Source organism: Strongylocentrotus purpuratus, unplaced genomic scaffold, assembly GCF_000002235.5.
Source record: "Strongylocentrotus purpuratus isolate Spur 01 unplaced genomic scaffold, Spur_5.0 spur5_scaffold_20, whole genome shotgun sequence".
Classification (NCBI taxonomy): Eukaryota; Metazoa; Echinodermata; class Echinoidea; order Camarodonta; family Strongylocentrotidae; genus Strongylocentrotus; species Strongylocentrotus purpuratus.
This window is the reverse complement of record NW_022145606.1, coordinates 24,619,640-24,635,873: the sequence shown is the minus strand read 5'-3', so window position 1 is coordinate 24,635,873 and position 16,234 is coordinate 24,619,640. Positions and strand designations below refer to the sequence as shown.

At 38.3% G+C, this 16,234-nt stretch overlaps 1 long non-coding RNA gene across 1 annotated transcript; it reads left to right on the top strand.

The window, feature by feature from the left end:
• Positions 1–13,883: 13,883 nt before the first annotated feature.
• Positions 13,884–14,465, top strand: LOC115927098. The gene is made up of 2 exons (XR_004065406.1): positions 13,884–13,972; positions 14,349–14,465. It is a non-coding gene; the product is annotated as an uncharacterized LOC115927098 (long non-coding RNA).
• The last annotated feature ends 1,769 nt before the right edge of the window (positions 14,466–16,234 follow it).

Here is a 16,234-nt window from a genome sequence, read left to right as displayed (position 1 = left end):
GATCCCGAGTTCGAACCTTTCCCACTGCCTTTTTGACCTTCATCAAAGCAATTTATCCACAATTATTGATGCTTTATACTCGGGTGTATAAATGAATACCCTGTAGGAGGTAAGACCCCTCATGTACAAGATCTTCTCAATGCCCATGAGCCGCTTAGGAGGATTGCTCCCCAGGGAGTTGAGATGGTGCACACAATGTGCGCTGGCTTGCATTGTTTCCTATGACCGGGTTAATAATATCATTGTAAAGCGCTAATCATCCAAAATTGGCGCTATATAACTCGAAATATAACTTTTAATCATAACTTATTATAGTTATTATAGTTAACTGATATTGGCTTTAGTAATTATTACAATGCCTACGTTATTTAAGCACTTTGCAACTCCGAAACAAGAGGACACTGTAGTAACCACTATTAGACAGGGCTATGGGGACATTATTTGTATATATATGATTAGTATTTTATTTGTGATCATGAACGTCGATCAAGGGGGTCATCTGTCCGACTTCCTGTACAAGTATATACAGGAATTCGCGCTATATGCACATTCATGTGCATGTGGCTTTTCAAGATTGGTAGAGCGCATGCTTTCCGATAATAGGATCCCGAGTTCGAACCTTTCCCACTGCCTTTTTGACCTTCATCAAAGCAATTTATCCACAATTATTGATGCTTTATACTCGGGTGTATAAATGAATACCCTGTAGGAGGTAAGACCCCTCATGTACAAGATCTTCTCAATGCCCATGAGCCGCTTAGGAGGATTGCTCCCCAGGGAGTTGAGATGGTGCACACAATGTGCGCTGGCTTGCATTGTTTCCTATGACCGGGTTAATAATATCAATGTAAAGCGCTAATCATCCAAAATTGGCGCTATATAACTCGAAATATAACTTTTAATCATAACTTATTATAGTTATTATAGTTAACTGATATTGGCTTTAGTAATTATTACAATGCCTACGTTATTTAAGCACTTTGCAACTCCGAAACAAGAGGACACTGTAGTAACCACTATTAGACAGGGCTATGGGGACATTATTTGTATATATATGATTAGTATTTTATTTGTGATCATGAACGTCGATCAAGGGGGTCATCTGTCCGACTTCCTGTACAAGTATATACAGGAATTCGCGCTATATGCACATTCATGTGCATGTGGCTTTTCAAGATTGGTAGAGCGCATGCTTTCCGATAATAGGATCCCGAGTTCGAACCTTTCCCACTGCCTTTTTGACCTTCATCAAAGCAATTTATCCACAATTATTGATGCTTTATACTCGGGTGTATAAATGAATACCCTGTAGGAGGTAAGACCCCTCATGTACAAGATCTTCTCAATGCCCATGAGCCGCTTAGGAGGATTGCTCCCCAGGGAGTTGAGATGGTGCACACAATGTGCGCTGGCTTGCATTGTTTCCTATGACCGGGTTAATAATATCATTGTAAAGCGCTCATCATTCAAAATTGGCGCTATATAACTCGAAATATAACTTTTAATTATAACTTATTATAGTTATTATAGTTAACTAATATTGGCTTTAGTAATTATTACAATGCCTACGTTATTTAAGCACTTTGCAACTCCGAAACAAGAGGACACTGTAGTAACCACTATTAGACAGGGCTATGGGGACATTATTTGTATATATATGATTAGTATTTTATTTGTGATCATGAACGTCGATCAAGGGGGTCATCTGTCCGACTTCCTGTACAAGTATATACAGGAATTCGCGCTATATGCACATTCATGTGCATGTGGCTTTTCAAGATTGGTAGAGCGCATGCTTTCCGATAATAGGATCCCGAGTTCGAACCTTTCCCACTGCCTTTTTGACCTTCATCAAAGCAATTTATCCACAATTATTGATGCTTTATACTCGGGTGTATAAATGAATACCCTGTAGGAGGTAAGACCCCTCATGTACAAGATCTTCTCAATGCCCATGAGCCGCTTAGGAGGATTGCTCCCCAGGGAGTTGAGATGGTGCACACAATGTGCGCTGGCTTGCATTGTTTCCTATGACCGGGCTAATAATATCATTGTAAAGCGCTAATCATCCAAAATTGGCGCTATATAACTCGAAATATAACTTTTAATCATAACTTATTATAGTTATTATAGTTAACTGATATTGGCTTTAGTAATTATTACAATGCCTACGTTATTTAAGCACTTTGCAACTCCGAAACAAGAGGACACTGTAGTAACCACGATTAGACAGGGCTATGGGGACATTATTTGTATATATATGAATAGTATTTTATTTGTGATCATGAACGTCGATCAAGGGGGTCATCTGTCCGACTTCCTGTACAAGTATATACAGGAATTCGCGCTATATGCACATTCATGTGCATGTGGCTTTTCAAGATTGGTAGAGCGCATGCTTTCCGATAATAGGATCCCGAGTTCGAACCTTTCCCACTGCCTTTTTGACCTTCATCAAAGCAATTTATCCACAATTATTGATGCTTTATACTCGGGTGTATAAATGAATACCCTGTAGGAGGTAAGACCCCTCATGTACAAGATCTTCTCAATGCCCATGAGCCGCTTAGGAGGATTGCTCCCCAGGGAGTTGAGATGGTGCACACAATGTGCGCTGGCTTGCATTGTTTCCTATGACCGGGCTAATAATATCATTGTAAAGCGCTAATCATCCAAAATTGGCGCTATATAACTCGAAATATAACTATTAATCATAACTTATTATAGTTATTATAGTTAACTGATATTGGCTTTAGTAATTATTACAATGCCTACGTTATTTAAGCACTTTGCAACTCCGAAACAAGAGGACACTGTAGTAACCACGATTAGACAGGGCTATGGGGACATTATTTGTATATATATGAATAGTATTTTATTTGTGATCATGAACGTCGATCAAGGGGGTCATCTGTCCGACTTCCTGTACAAGTATATACAGGAATTCGCGCTATATGCACATTCATGTGCATGTGGCTTTTCAAGATTGGTAGAGCGCATGCTTTCCGATAATAGGATCCCGAGTTCGAACCTTTCCCACTGCCTTTTTGACCTTCATCAAAGCAATTTATCCACAATTATTGATGCTTTATACTCGGGTGTATAAATGAATACCCTGTAGGAGGTAAGACCCCTCATGTACAAGATCTTCTCAATGCCCATGAGCCGCTTAGGAGGATTGCTCCCCAGGGAGTTGAGATGGTGCACACAATGTGCGCTGGCTTGCATTGTTTCCTATGACCGGGTTAATAATATCATTGTAAAGCGCTAATCATCCAAAATTGGCGCTATATAACTCGAAATATAACTTTTAATCATAACTTATTATAGTTATTATAGTTAACTGATATTGGCTTTAGTAATTATTACAATGCCTACGTTATTTAAGCACTTTGCAACTCCGAAACAAGAGGACACTGTAGTAACCACTATTAGACAGGGCTATGGGGACATTATTTGTATATATATGATTAGTATTTTATTTGTGATCATGAACGTCGATCAAGGGGGTCATCTGTCCGACTTCCTGTACAAGTATATACAGGAATTCGCGCTATATGCACATTCATGTGCATGTGGCTTTTCAAGATTGGTAGAGCGCATGCTTTCAGATAATAGGATCCCGAGTTCGAACCTTTCCCACTGCCTTTTTGACCTTCATCAAAGCAATTTATCCACAATTATTGATGCTTTATACTCGGGTGTATAAATGAATACCCTGTAGGAGGTAAGACCCCTCATGTACAAGATCTTCTCAATGCCCATGAGCCGCTTAGGAGGATTGCTCCCCAGGGAGTTGAGATGGTGCACACAATGTGCGCTGGCTTGCATTGTTTCCTATGACCGGGTTAATAATATCATTGTAAAGCGCTAATCATCCAAAATTGGCGCTATATAACTCGAAATATAACTTTTAATCATAACTTATTATAGTTATTATAGTTAACTGATATTGGCTTTAGTAATTATTACAATGCCTACGTTATTTAAGCACTTTGCAACTCCGAAACAAGAGGACACTGTAGTAACCACTATTAGACAGGGCTATGGGGACATTATTTGTATATATATGATTAGTATTTTATTTGTGATCATGAACGTCGATCAAGGGGGTCATCTGTCCGACTTCCTGTACAAGTATATACAGGAATTCGCGCTATATGCACATTCATGTGCATGTGGCTTTTCAAGATTGGTAGAGCGCATGCTTTCCGATAATAGGATCCCGAGTTCGAACCTTTCCCACTGCCTTTTTGACCTTCATCAAAGCAATTTATCCACAAATATTGATGCTTTATACTCGGGTGTATAAATGAATACCCTGTAGGAGGTAAGACCCCTCATGTACAAGATCTTCTCAATGCCCATGAGCCGCTTAGGAGGATTGCTCCCCAGGGAGTTGAGATGGTGCACACAATGTGCGCTGGCTTGCATTGTTTCCTATGACCGGGTTAATAATATCAATGTAAAGCGCTAATCATCCAAAATTGGCGCTATATAACTCGAAATATAACTTTTAATCATAACTTATTATAGTTATTATAGTTAACTGATATTGGCTTTAGTAATTATTACAATGCCTACGTTATTTAAGCACTTTGCAACTCCGAAACAAGAGGACACTGTAGTAACAACGATTAGACAGGGCTATGGGGACATTATTTGTATATATATGATTAGTATTTTATTTGTGATCATGAACGTCGATCAAGGGGGTCATCTGTCCGACCGTCCTGTACAAGTATATACAGGAATTCGCGCTATATGCACATTCATGTGCATGTGGCTTTTCAAGATTGGTAGAGCGCATGCTTTCCGATAATAGGATCCCGAGTTCGAACCTTTCCCACTGCCTTTTTGACCTTCATCAAAGCAATTTATCCACGATTATAGATGCTTTATACTCGGGTGTATAAATGAATACCCTGTAGGAGGTAAGACCCCTCATGTACAAGATCTTCTCAATGCCCATGAGCCGCTTAGGAGGATTGCTCCCCAGGGAGTTGAGATGGTGCACACAATGTGCGCTGGCTTGCATTGTTTCCTATGACCGGGTTAATAATATCATTGTAAAGCGCTAATCATCCAAAATTGGCGCTATATAACTCGAAATATAACTTTTAATCATAACTTATTATAGTTATTATAGTTAACTGATATTGGCTTTAGTAATTATTACAATGCCTACGTTATTTAAGCACTTTGCAACTCCGAAACAAGAGGACACTGTAGTAACCACTATTAGACAGGGCTATGGGGACATTATTTGTATATATATGATTAGTATTTTATTTGTGATCATGAACGTCGATCAAGGGGGTCATCTGTCCGACTTCCTGTACAAGTATATACAGGAATTCGCGCTATATGCACATTCATGTGCATGTGGCTTTTCAAGATTGGTAGAGCGCATGCTTTCAGATAATAGGATCCCGAGTTCGAACCTTTCCCACTGCCTTTTTGACCTTCATCAAAGCAATTTATCCACAATTATTGATGCTTTATACTCGGGTGTATAAATGAATACCCTGTAGGAGGTAAGACCCCTCATGTACAAGATCTTCTCAATGCCCATGAGCCGCTTAGGAGGATTGCTCCCCAGGGAGTTGAGATGGTGCACACAATGTGCGCTGGCTTGCATTGTTTCCTATGACCGGGTTAATAATATCAATGTAAAGCGCTAATCATCCAAAATTGGCGCTATATAACTCGAAATATAACTTTTAATCATAACTTATTATAGTTATTATAGTTAACTGATATTGGCTTTAGTAATTATTACAATGCCTACGTTATTTAAGCACTTTGCAACTCCGAAACAAGAGGACACTGTAGTAACCACTATTAGACAGGGCTATGGGGACATTATTTGTATATATATGATTAGTATTTTATTTGTGATCATGAACGTCGATCAAGGGGGTCATCTGTCCGACTTCCTGTACAGGAATTCGCGCTATATGCACATTCATGTGCATGTGGCTTTTCAAGATTGGTAGAGCGCATGCTTTCCGATAATAGGATCCCGAGTTCGAACCTTTCCCACTGCCTTTTTGACCTTCATCAAAGCAATTTATCCACAAGTATTGATGCTTTATACTCGGGTGTATAAATGAATACCCTGTAGGAGGTAAGACCCCTCATGTACAAGATCTTCTCAATGCCCATGAGCCGCTTAGGAGGATTGCTCCCCAGGGAGTTGAGATGGTGCACACAATGTGCGCTGGCTTGCATTGTTTCCTATGACCGGGTTAATAATATCATTGTAAAGCGCTAATCATCCAAAATTGGCGCTATATAACTCGAAATATAACTTTTAATCATAACTTATTATAGTTATTATAGTTAACTGATATTGGCTTTAGTAATTATTACAATGCCTACGTTATTTAAGCACTTTGCAACTCCGAAACAAGAGGACACTGTAGTAACAACGATTAGACAGGGCTATGGGGACATTATTTGTATATATATGATTAGTATTTTATTTGTGATCATGAACGTCGATCAAGGGGGTCATCTGTCCGACCGTCCTGTACAAGTATATACAGGAATTCGCGCTATATGCACATTCATGTGCATGTGGCTTTTCAAGATTGGTAGAGCGCATGCTTTCCGATAATAGGATCCCGAGTTCGAACCTTTCCCACTGCCTTTTTGACCTTCATCAAAGCAATTTATCCACGATTATAGATGCTTTATACTCGGGTGTATAAATGAATACCCTGAAGGAGGTAAGACCCCTCATGTACAAGATCTTCTCGATGCCCATGAGCCGCTTAGGAGGATTGCTCCCCAGGGAGTTGAGATGGTGCACACAATGTGCGCTGGCTTGCATTGTTTCCTATGACCGGGTTAATAATATCATTGTAAAGCGCTAATCATCCAAAATTGGCGCTATATAACTCGAAATATAACTTTTAATCATAACTTATTATAGTTATTATAGTTAACTGATATTGGCTTTAGTAATTATTACAATGCCTACGTTATTTAAGCACTTTGCAACTCCGAAACAAGAGGACACTGTAGTAATCACGATTAGACAGGGCTATGGGGACATTATTTGTATATATATGATTAGTATTTTATTTGTGATCATGAACGTCGATCAAGGGGGTCATCTGTCCGACCGTCCTGTACAAGTATATACAGGAATTCGCGCTATATGCACATTCATGTGCATGTGGCTTTTCAAGATTGGTAGAGCGCATGCTTTCCGATAATAGGATCCCGAGTTCGAACCTTTCCCACTGCCTTTTTGACCTTCATCAAAGCAATTTATCCACAATTATAGATGCTTCATACTCGGGTGTATAAATGAATACCCTGTAGGAGGTAAGACCCCTCATGTACAAGATCTTCTCAATGCCCATGAGCCGCTTAGGAGGATTGCTCCCCAGGGAGTTGAGATGGTGCACACAATGTGCGCTGGCTTGCATTGTTTCCTATGACCGGGCTAATAATATCATTGTAAAGCGCTCATCATTCAAAATTGGCGCTATATAACTCGAAATATAACTTTTAATTATAACTTATTATAGTTATTATAGTTAACTAATACTGGCTTTAGTAATTATTACAATGCCTACGTTATTTAAGTACTTTGCAACTCCGAAACAAGAGGACACTGTAGTAACCACTATTAAACAGGGCTATGGGGACATTATTTGTATATATATGATTAGTATTTTATTTGTGATCATGAACGTCGATCAAGGGGGTCATCTGTCCGACTTCCTGTACAGGAATTCGCGCTATATGCACATTCATGTGCATGTGGCTTTTCAAGATTGGTAGAGCGCATGCTTTCCGATAATAGGATCCCGAGTTCGAACCTTTCCCACTGCCTTTTTGACCTTCATCAAAGCAATTTATCCACAAGTATTGATGCTTTATACTCGGGTGTATAAATGAATACCCTGTAGGAGGTAAGACCCCTCATGTACAAGATCTTCTCAATGCCCATGAGCCGCTTAGGAGGATTGCTCCCCAGGGAGTTGAGATGGTGCACTCAATGTGCGCTGGTTTGCATTGTTTCCTATGACCGGGTTAATAATATCATTGTAAAGCGCTAATCATCCAAAATTGGCGCTATATAACTCGAAATATAACTTTTAATCATAACTTATTATAGTTATTATAGTTAACTGATATTGGCTTTAGTAATTATTACAATGCCTACGTTATTTAAGCACTTTGCAACTCCGAAACAAGAGGACACTGTAGTAACCACGATTAGACAGGGCTATGGGGACATTATTTGTATATATATGATTAGTATTTTATTTGTGATCATGAACGTCGATCAAGGGGGGTCATCTGTCCGACTTCCTGTACAAGTATATACAGGAATTCGCGCTATATGCACATTCATGTGCATGTGGCTTTTCAAGATTGGTAGAGCGCATGCTTTCCGATAATAGGATCCCGGCGAGTTCGAACCTTTCCCACTGCCTTTTTGACCTTCATCAAAGAAATATATCCACAATTATTGATGCCTTATACTCGGGTGTATAAAATAATGAATACCCTGTAGGAGGTAAGACCCCTCATGTACAAGATCTTCTCAATGCCCATGAGCCGCTTAGGAGGATTGCTCCCCAGGGAGTTGAGATGGTGCACACAATGTGCGCTGGCTTGCATTGTTTCCTATGACCGGGTTAATAATATCATTGTAAAGCGCTAATCATCCAAAATTGGCGCTATATAACTCGAAATATAACTTTTAAACATAACTTATTATAGTTATTATAGTTAACTGATATTGGCTTTAGTAATTATTACAATGCCTACGTTATTTAAGCACTTTGCAACTCCGAAACAAGAGGACACTGTAGTAACCACGATTAGACAGGGCTATGGGGACATTATTTGTATATATATGATTAGTATTTTATTTGTGATCATGAACGTCGATCAAGGGGGTCATCTGTCCGACCGTCCTGTACAAGTATATACAGGAATTCGCGCTATATGCACATACATGTGCATGTGGCTTTTCAAGATTGGTAGAGCGCATGCTTTCCGATAATAGGATCCCGAGTTCGAACCTTTCCCACTGCCTTTTTGACCTTCATCAAAGCAATTTATCCACAATTATAGATGCTTTATACTCGGGTGTATAAATGAATACCCTGTAGGAGGTAAGACCCCTCATGTACAAGATCTTCTCAATGCCCATGAGCCGCTTAAGAGGATTGCTCCCCAGGGAGTTGAGATGGTGCACACAATGTGCGCTGGCTTGCATTGTTTCCTATGACCGGGCTAATAATATCATTGTAAAGCGCTCATCATTCAAAATTGGCGCTATATAACTCAAAATATAACTTTTAATTATAACTTATTATAGTTATTATAGTTAACTAATATTGGCTTTAGTAATTATTACAATGCCTACGTTATTTAAGCACTTTGCAACTCCGAAACAAGAGGACACTGTAGTAACCACGATTAGACAGGGCTATGGGGAAATTATTTGTATATATATGAATAGTATTTTATTTGTGATCATGAACGTCGATCAAGGGGGTCATCTGTCCGACTTCCTGTACAAGTATATACAGGAATTCGCGCTATATGCACATTCTTGTGCATGTGGCTTTTCAAGATTGGCAGAGCGCATGCTTTCCGATAATAGGATCCCGAGTTCAAACCTTTCCCACTGCCTTTTTGACCTTCATCAAAGCAATTTATCCACAATTATTGATACTTTATACTCGGGTGTATAAATGAATACCCTGTAGGAGGTAAGACCCCTCATGTACAAGATCTTCTCAATGCCCATGAGCCGCTTAGGAGGATTGCTCCCCAGGGAGTTGAGATGGTGCACACAATGTGCGCTGGCTTGCATTGTTTCCTATGACCGGGCTAATAATATCATTGTAAAGCGCTAATCATCCAAAATTGGCGCTATATAACTCGAAATATAACTATTAATCATAACTTATACTTAACTGATATTGTCTTTAGTAATTATTACAATGCCTACGTTATTTAAGCACTTTGCAACTCCGAAACAAGAGGACACTGTAGTAACCACGATTAGACAGGGCTATGGGGACATTATTTGTATATATATGATTATTATTTTATTTGTGATCATGAACGTCGATCAAGGGAGTCATCTGTCCGACTTCCTGTACAAGTATATACAGGAATTCGCGCTATATGCACATTCATGTGCATGTGGCTTTTCAAGATTGGTAGAGCGCATGCTTTCCGATAATAGGATCCCGAGTTCGAACCTTTCCCACTGCCTTTTTGACCTTCATCAAGGCAATTTATCCACAATTATTGATGCTTTATACTCGGGTGTATAAATGAATACCCTGTAGGAGGTAAGACCCCTCATGTACAAGATCTTCTCAATGCCCATGAGCCGCTTAGGAGGATTGCTCCCCAGGGAGTTGAGATGGTGCACACAATGTGCGCTGACTTGCATTGTTTCCTATGACCGGGTTAATAATATCATTGTAAAGCGCTAATCATCCAAAATTGGCGCTATATAACTCGAAATATAACTTTTAATCATAACTTATTATAGTTATTATAGTTAACTGATATTGGCTTTAGTAATTATTACAATGCCTACGTTATTTAAGCACTTTGCAACTCCGAAACAAGAGGACACTGTAGTAACCACGATTAGACAGGGCTATGGGGACATTATTTGTATATATATGATTAGTATTTTATTTGTGATCATGAACGTCGATCAAGGGGGTCATCTGTCCGACTTCCTGTACAAGTATATACAGGAATTCGCGCTATATGCACATTCATGTGCATGTGGCTTTTCAAGATTGGTAGAGCGCATGCTTTCCGATAATAGGATCCCGAGTTCGAACCTTTCCCACTGCCTTTTTGACCTTCATCAAAGAAATTTATCCACAATTATTGATGCCTTATACTCGGGTGTATAAAATAATGAATACCCTGTAGGAGGTAAGACCCCTCATGTACAAGATCTTCTCAATGCCCATGAGCCGCTTAGGAGGATTGCTCCCCAGGGAGTTGAGATGGTGCACACAATGTGCGCTGGCTTGCATTGTTTCCTATGACCGGGTTAATAATATCATTGTAAAGCGCTAATCATCCAAAATTGGCGCTATATAACTCGAAATATAACTTTTAAACATAACTTATTATAGTTATTATAGTTAACTGATATTGGCTTTAGTAATTATTACAATGCCTACGTTATTTAAGCACTTTGCAACTCCGAAACAAGAGGACACTGTAGTAACCACGATTAGACAGGGCTATGGGGACATTATTTGTATATATATGATTAGTATTTTATTTGTGATCATGAACGTCGATCAAGGGGGTCATCTGTCCGACCGTCCTGTACAAGTATATACAGGAATTCGCGCTATATGCACATACATGTGCATGTGGCTTTTCAAGATTGGTAGAGCGCATGCTTTCCGATAATAGGATCCCGAGTTCGAACCTTTCCCACTGCCTTTTTGACCTTCATCAAAGCAATTTATCCACAATTATAGATGCTTTATACTCGGGTGTATAAATGAATACCCTGTAGGAGGTAAGACCCCTCATGTACAAGATCTTCTCAATGCCCATGAGCCGCTTAGGAGGATTGCTCCCCAGGGAGTTGAGATGGTGCACACAATGTGCGCTGGCTTGCATTGTTTCCTATGACCGGGCTAATAATATCATTGTAAAGCGCTCATCATTCAAAATTGGCGCTATATAACTCAAAATATAACTTTTAATTATAACTTATTATAGTTATTATAGTTAACTAATATTGGCTTTAGTAATTATTACAATGCCTACGTTATTTAAGCACTTTGCAACTCCGAAACAAGAGGACACTGTAGTAACCACGATTAGACAGGGCTATGGGGAAATTATTTGTATATATATGAATAGTATTTTATTTGTGATCATGAACGTCGATCAAGGGGGTCATCTGTCCGACTTCCTGTACAAGTATATACAGGAATTCGCGCTATATGCACATTCTTGTGCATGTGGCTTTTCAAGATTGGCAGAGCGCATGCTTTCCGATAATAGGATCCCGAGTTCAAACCTTTCCCACTGCCTTTTTGACCTTCATCAAAGCAATTTATCCACAATTATTGATACTTTATACTCGGGTGTATAAATGAATACCCTGTAGGAGGTAAGACCCCTCATGTACAAGATCTTCTCAATGCCCATGAGCCGCTTAGGAGGATTGCTCCCCAGGGAGTTGAGATGGTGCACACAATGTGCGCTGGCTTGCATTGTTTCCTATGACCGGGCTAATAATATCATTGTAAAGCGCTAATCATCCAAAATTGGCGCTATATAACTCGAAATATAACTATTAATCATAACTTATACTTAACTGATATTGTCTTTAGTAATTATTACAATGCCTACGTTATTTAAGCACTTTGCAACTCCGAAACAAGAGGACACTGTAGTAACCACGATTAGACAGGGCTATGGGGACATTATTTGTATATATATGATTATTATTTTATTTGTGATCATGAACGTCGATCAAGGGAGTCATCTGTCCGACTTCCTGTACAAGTATATACAGGAATTCGCGCTATATGCACATTCATGTGCATGTGGCTTTTCAAGATTGGTAGAGCGCATGCTTTCCGATAATAGGATCCCGAGTTCGAACCTTTCCCACTGCCTTTTTGACCTTCATCAAGGCAATTTATCCACAATTATTGATGCTTTATACTCGGGTGTATAAATGAATACCCTGTAGGAGGTAAGACCCCTCATGTACAAGATCTTCTCAATGCCCATGAGCCGCTTAGGAGGATTGCTCCCCAGGGAGTTGAGATGGTGCACACAATGTGCGCTGGCTTGCATTGTTTCCTATGACCGGGTTAATAATATCATTGTAAAGCGCTAATCATCCAAAATTGGCGCTATATTACTCGAAATATAACTTTTAATCATAACTTATTATAGTTATTATAGTTAACTGATATTGGCTTTAGTAATTATTACAATGCCTACGTTATTTAAGCACTTTGCAACTCCGAAACAAGAGGACACTGTAGTAACCACGATTAGACAGGGCTATGGGGACATTATTTGTATATGCCCTAGTAGTTTTGTGTGTTGCGAAAATATATTTTTTTCCTATTTTTTCCCTATTTTCTGGAAATGCAGACTATTTTTTTCCTATTTTCAAGTACAAACTATTTTTTCCCTATTTTTTTCACCTATATTTTTTTTCAGACTATTTTTTTCCTATTTCCTATAAGAAAACAGGAAAAAAATAGTTCTATTTTTTTCCTATTTTCAAGCACAAACTATTTTCCCCCATTTTTTTCACCTTCAACTTTTGTGGACTATTTTATTCCTATAAAAATAGGAAAAAAATAGTTCTATTTTTTCCTATTTTCGAGTACCAAACTATTTTTTCCCTATTTTTTTCACCTTCATCTTTTTCAGACTATTTTTTTCCTATTTTCTCAAAAAAAATATGAAAAAAATAGAACTATTTTTTTCCTTATTTTTTCATCTTAATCTTTTTCAGACTATTTTTTCCCTATTTTTTCCCTATTTTTTCACCTTTTTCTTTTTCAGACTTCTTTTTACCTATTTGCGATTAATATTTTCTTCCTATTCTTTGCACTTGAATTTTTTATGACATGATACAAATTTGTAAACTATTTTTTTGTCTATTTTCTAAACTTGCATATTTTCATTGTTTATGACTGGCATCCTTTTCAAAAAGCCCGCTTCTCCTGCCATTATCTCTGTTGTTCATTTTGCGACTTATTGGTGGTTTTTAGCTGTGGGGTCACATATTGAATAGTGAGCTCAAAGATGACCATAAATAAACAATGTGTAAAAAGAAAATGTACGAAATTTCAATTTTGTTCCTTTATCAATATTCTAGTCCCACTCGTAGAGAAACGAGTTTGTTGTCGAATGACGGACCGTCGACGAGCGGAACTGGCCCCAGAAAACAGCTGAAAAGGTACGTTTATTTCTGAAACTTAATTATATTATGATATACATATTTTTATTGTGTCTGTTGTTGAATATAATGCTACTTCATAGACATAGTAGGCCTATAGAATGTTATTTTACGTATCAATATTCCCATGTAGTGTTGAGGTTGTAGACTAGCTAGATGAGTACTAGATCTACACAACTTCTGAGTGAAGTGTAGTGAATCTCCAAGTGCAGTGTAGTGTCTGTTAGTGAATGAGTGAATGTAAACAAACGTGATTACAATAAATCCACGTATAAATTTCAGATTTTGTACCATTACTACGTCTGTCAATTATATTGCCTTGCATAATGTTTTGATGTGGTTTTAGGCTAAATTGTATCTCAAATTATTTTTCTAGGAATCAGAAAACACAACCTGCTAAAGCACCACGCAAGAAGAAGAGCAAGTCTTCCAAGTCCGAGAGTGTGTCTGCGAGGTATGTCCTTACTAAGTAGAAATCTAAATCTATTGTTGATAATTTTTTGGGGTTTATTTATTTCATGTTTGTTAGTTAAGATCTGACATCAAAATATTAGAGTAGTTTACCTCATCATTATGCTAGCACAATATTTGCAGGTGGCACAAGTTCTACCTATAGACCTAGATCTACATTATTTTTCTCTTTCCTTTTTATTTTTTTCTTCAAAAAATTGTTCCTTTACTATTTTCTTTTCTGTGTTTCATGTTTTATTTTATGTATGTTCACTCAATATATCTAAGAATAAAATAACTCTATGTTATTCTTTGTGATTGCGAAAAATCACATCTTGTAAAGAGGAAAAAACCCAATCCTGATGGGGTTATAAGTACACTCTCATAACGGAAGACTGAAAAGACATTGATAAGTAACATAATTATATCGTTTATAAATGTGAGTGAGCGTAGCAAGTGATCTTTGGGGGAAATTGCCCTTAGTCATTTTAAATTAGGAGCACGTTTAATGATGAGAGGAAAAGGGGACACTTATCAGAGGGATAAGACACCTTTTAAAAAAGAAAACGAGCACGTGTCAAAGTACAAAGAGTAAATATCAGAGGTGAAAGTAGGGCACTTCATATACCTGGAAAGAGGCATTCACCAGTGTTGAAAAAACGCACTTATGAGAATGGTAAATGGGCATTTGTCGACGCAAACGGGGCACCCTTCAGTTTTTGATAGGGGCATTTAGGAAAAAGGGATTTGAGGGGGTTTTCATGAGAAGGGGAAAGTGGCTGTTATTAAAAAGAAAAAAGGGGCACATGTTAAAATAAACGGGGCACTTATCAGAAATGAAAAGGGGTAATTATGAAAAGGCAAAGGGGCACTTGTAGAAGAACGAAAATGGACACACTCCATACTATTCACCTATTAGGTGAAAAGGGGCATTTATGAGAAGGGGAAGGAGCTTTTTTTTTAATGGGGCACTTATCATAAGGAAATGAGGCACTTATTAAATATGAAAAGGGGCACATGTCAAAATTAAAGGTACACTTATTGAAGTTATTAAAAGGGGAGAGGGGCACTTCTTACAAAGGGAAGGGGGCTCTTGTCAACGTAAAAGGGGCATCTCTCAAATGTGAATAGGGTAATTATTAGAGGTAAAGGGGGCACTTATCAAAAGTAAAAAGGGGCACTACTCGTACATGAAAGGGGGCACTAAATACATATTAAAAAGAGCACTTATGAGAAAGAAAAATGGACACTTATTGCAAAGGAAATTGGGAACTTGTCGAAGGAAATGTCAAAATAAAAGGGCCACTTATCATAGATAAAAGGGACACCTTTCTAATTAAAATGGGAACTTTTCATATGTAGAAAAGGGCACTTCTGACGAAGTTATAGGGGCACTCTTCATATGTAAAAAGGGTCACTTTTGGGGCACTTGAAAAAGTTGGGGGATGCGCTGAGACCCCCCCCCCCCCCCCCACCGAGCGCCACCTCTGCCCTTTAAACTACTTCTGGTTTCATTATTTCTTGGGAAACATGAATTGCAGCCAACATTTGTTATAAATCCAGGATTAAACTTATCTCTGACACAACACGCATAAAACATCATGAAAACAAATTAAAACATAATCTTTTCATGAGGAAGAATCAGAATAAATATTGCAAGAAAGTTTGGATGCAATATATTACCATTTATTTGATATATATAATTATATTAATCATTATTACGTGAACAACACATTCGACACTGACCCTCCCCCCCTCCCACCCCCTCCCCTCCCTAACTGTTCTTGAATAGAAACTAAAAGCTGTCATACG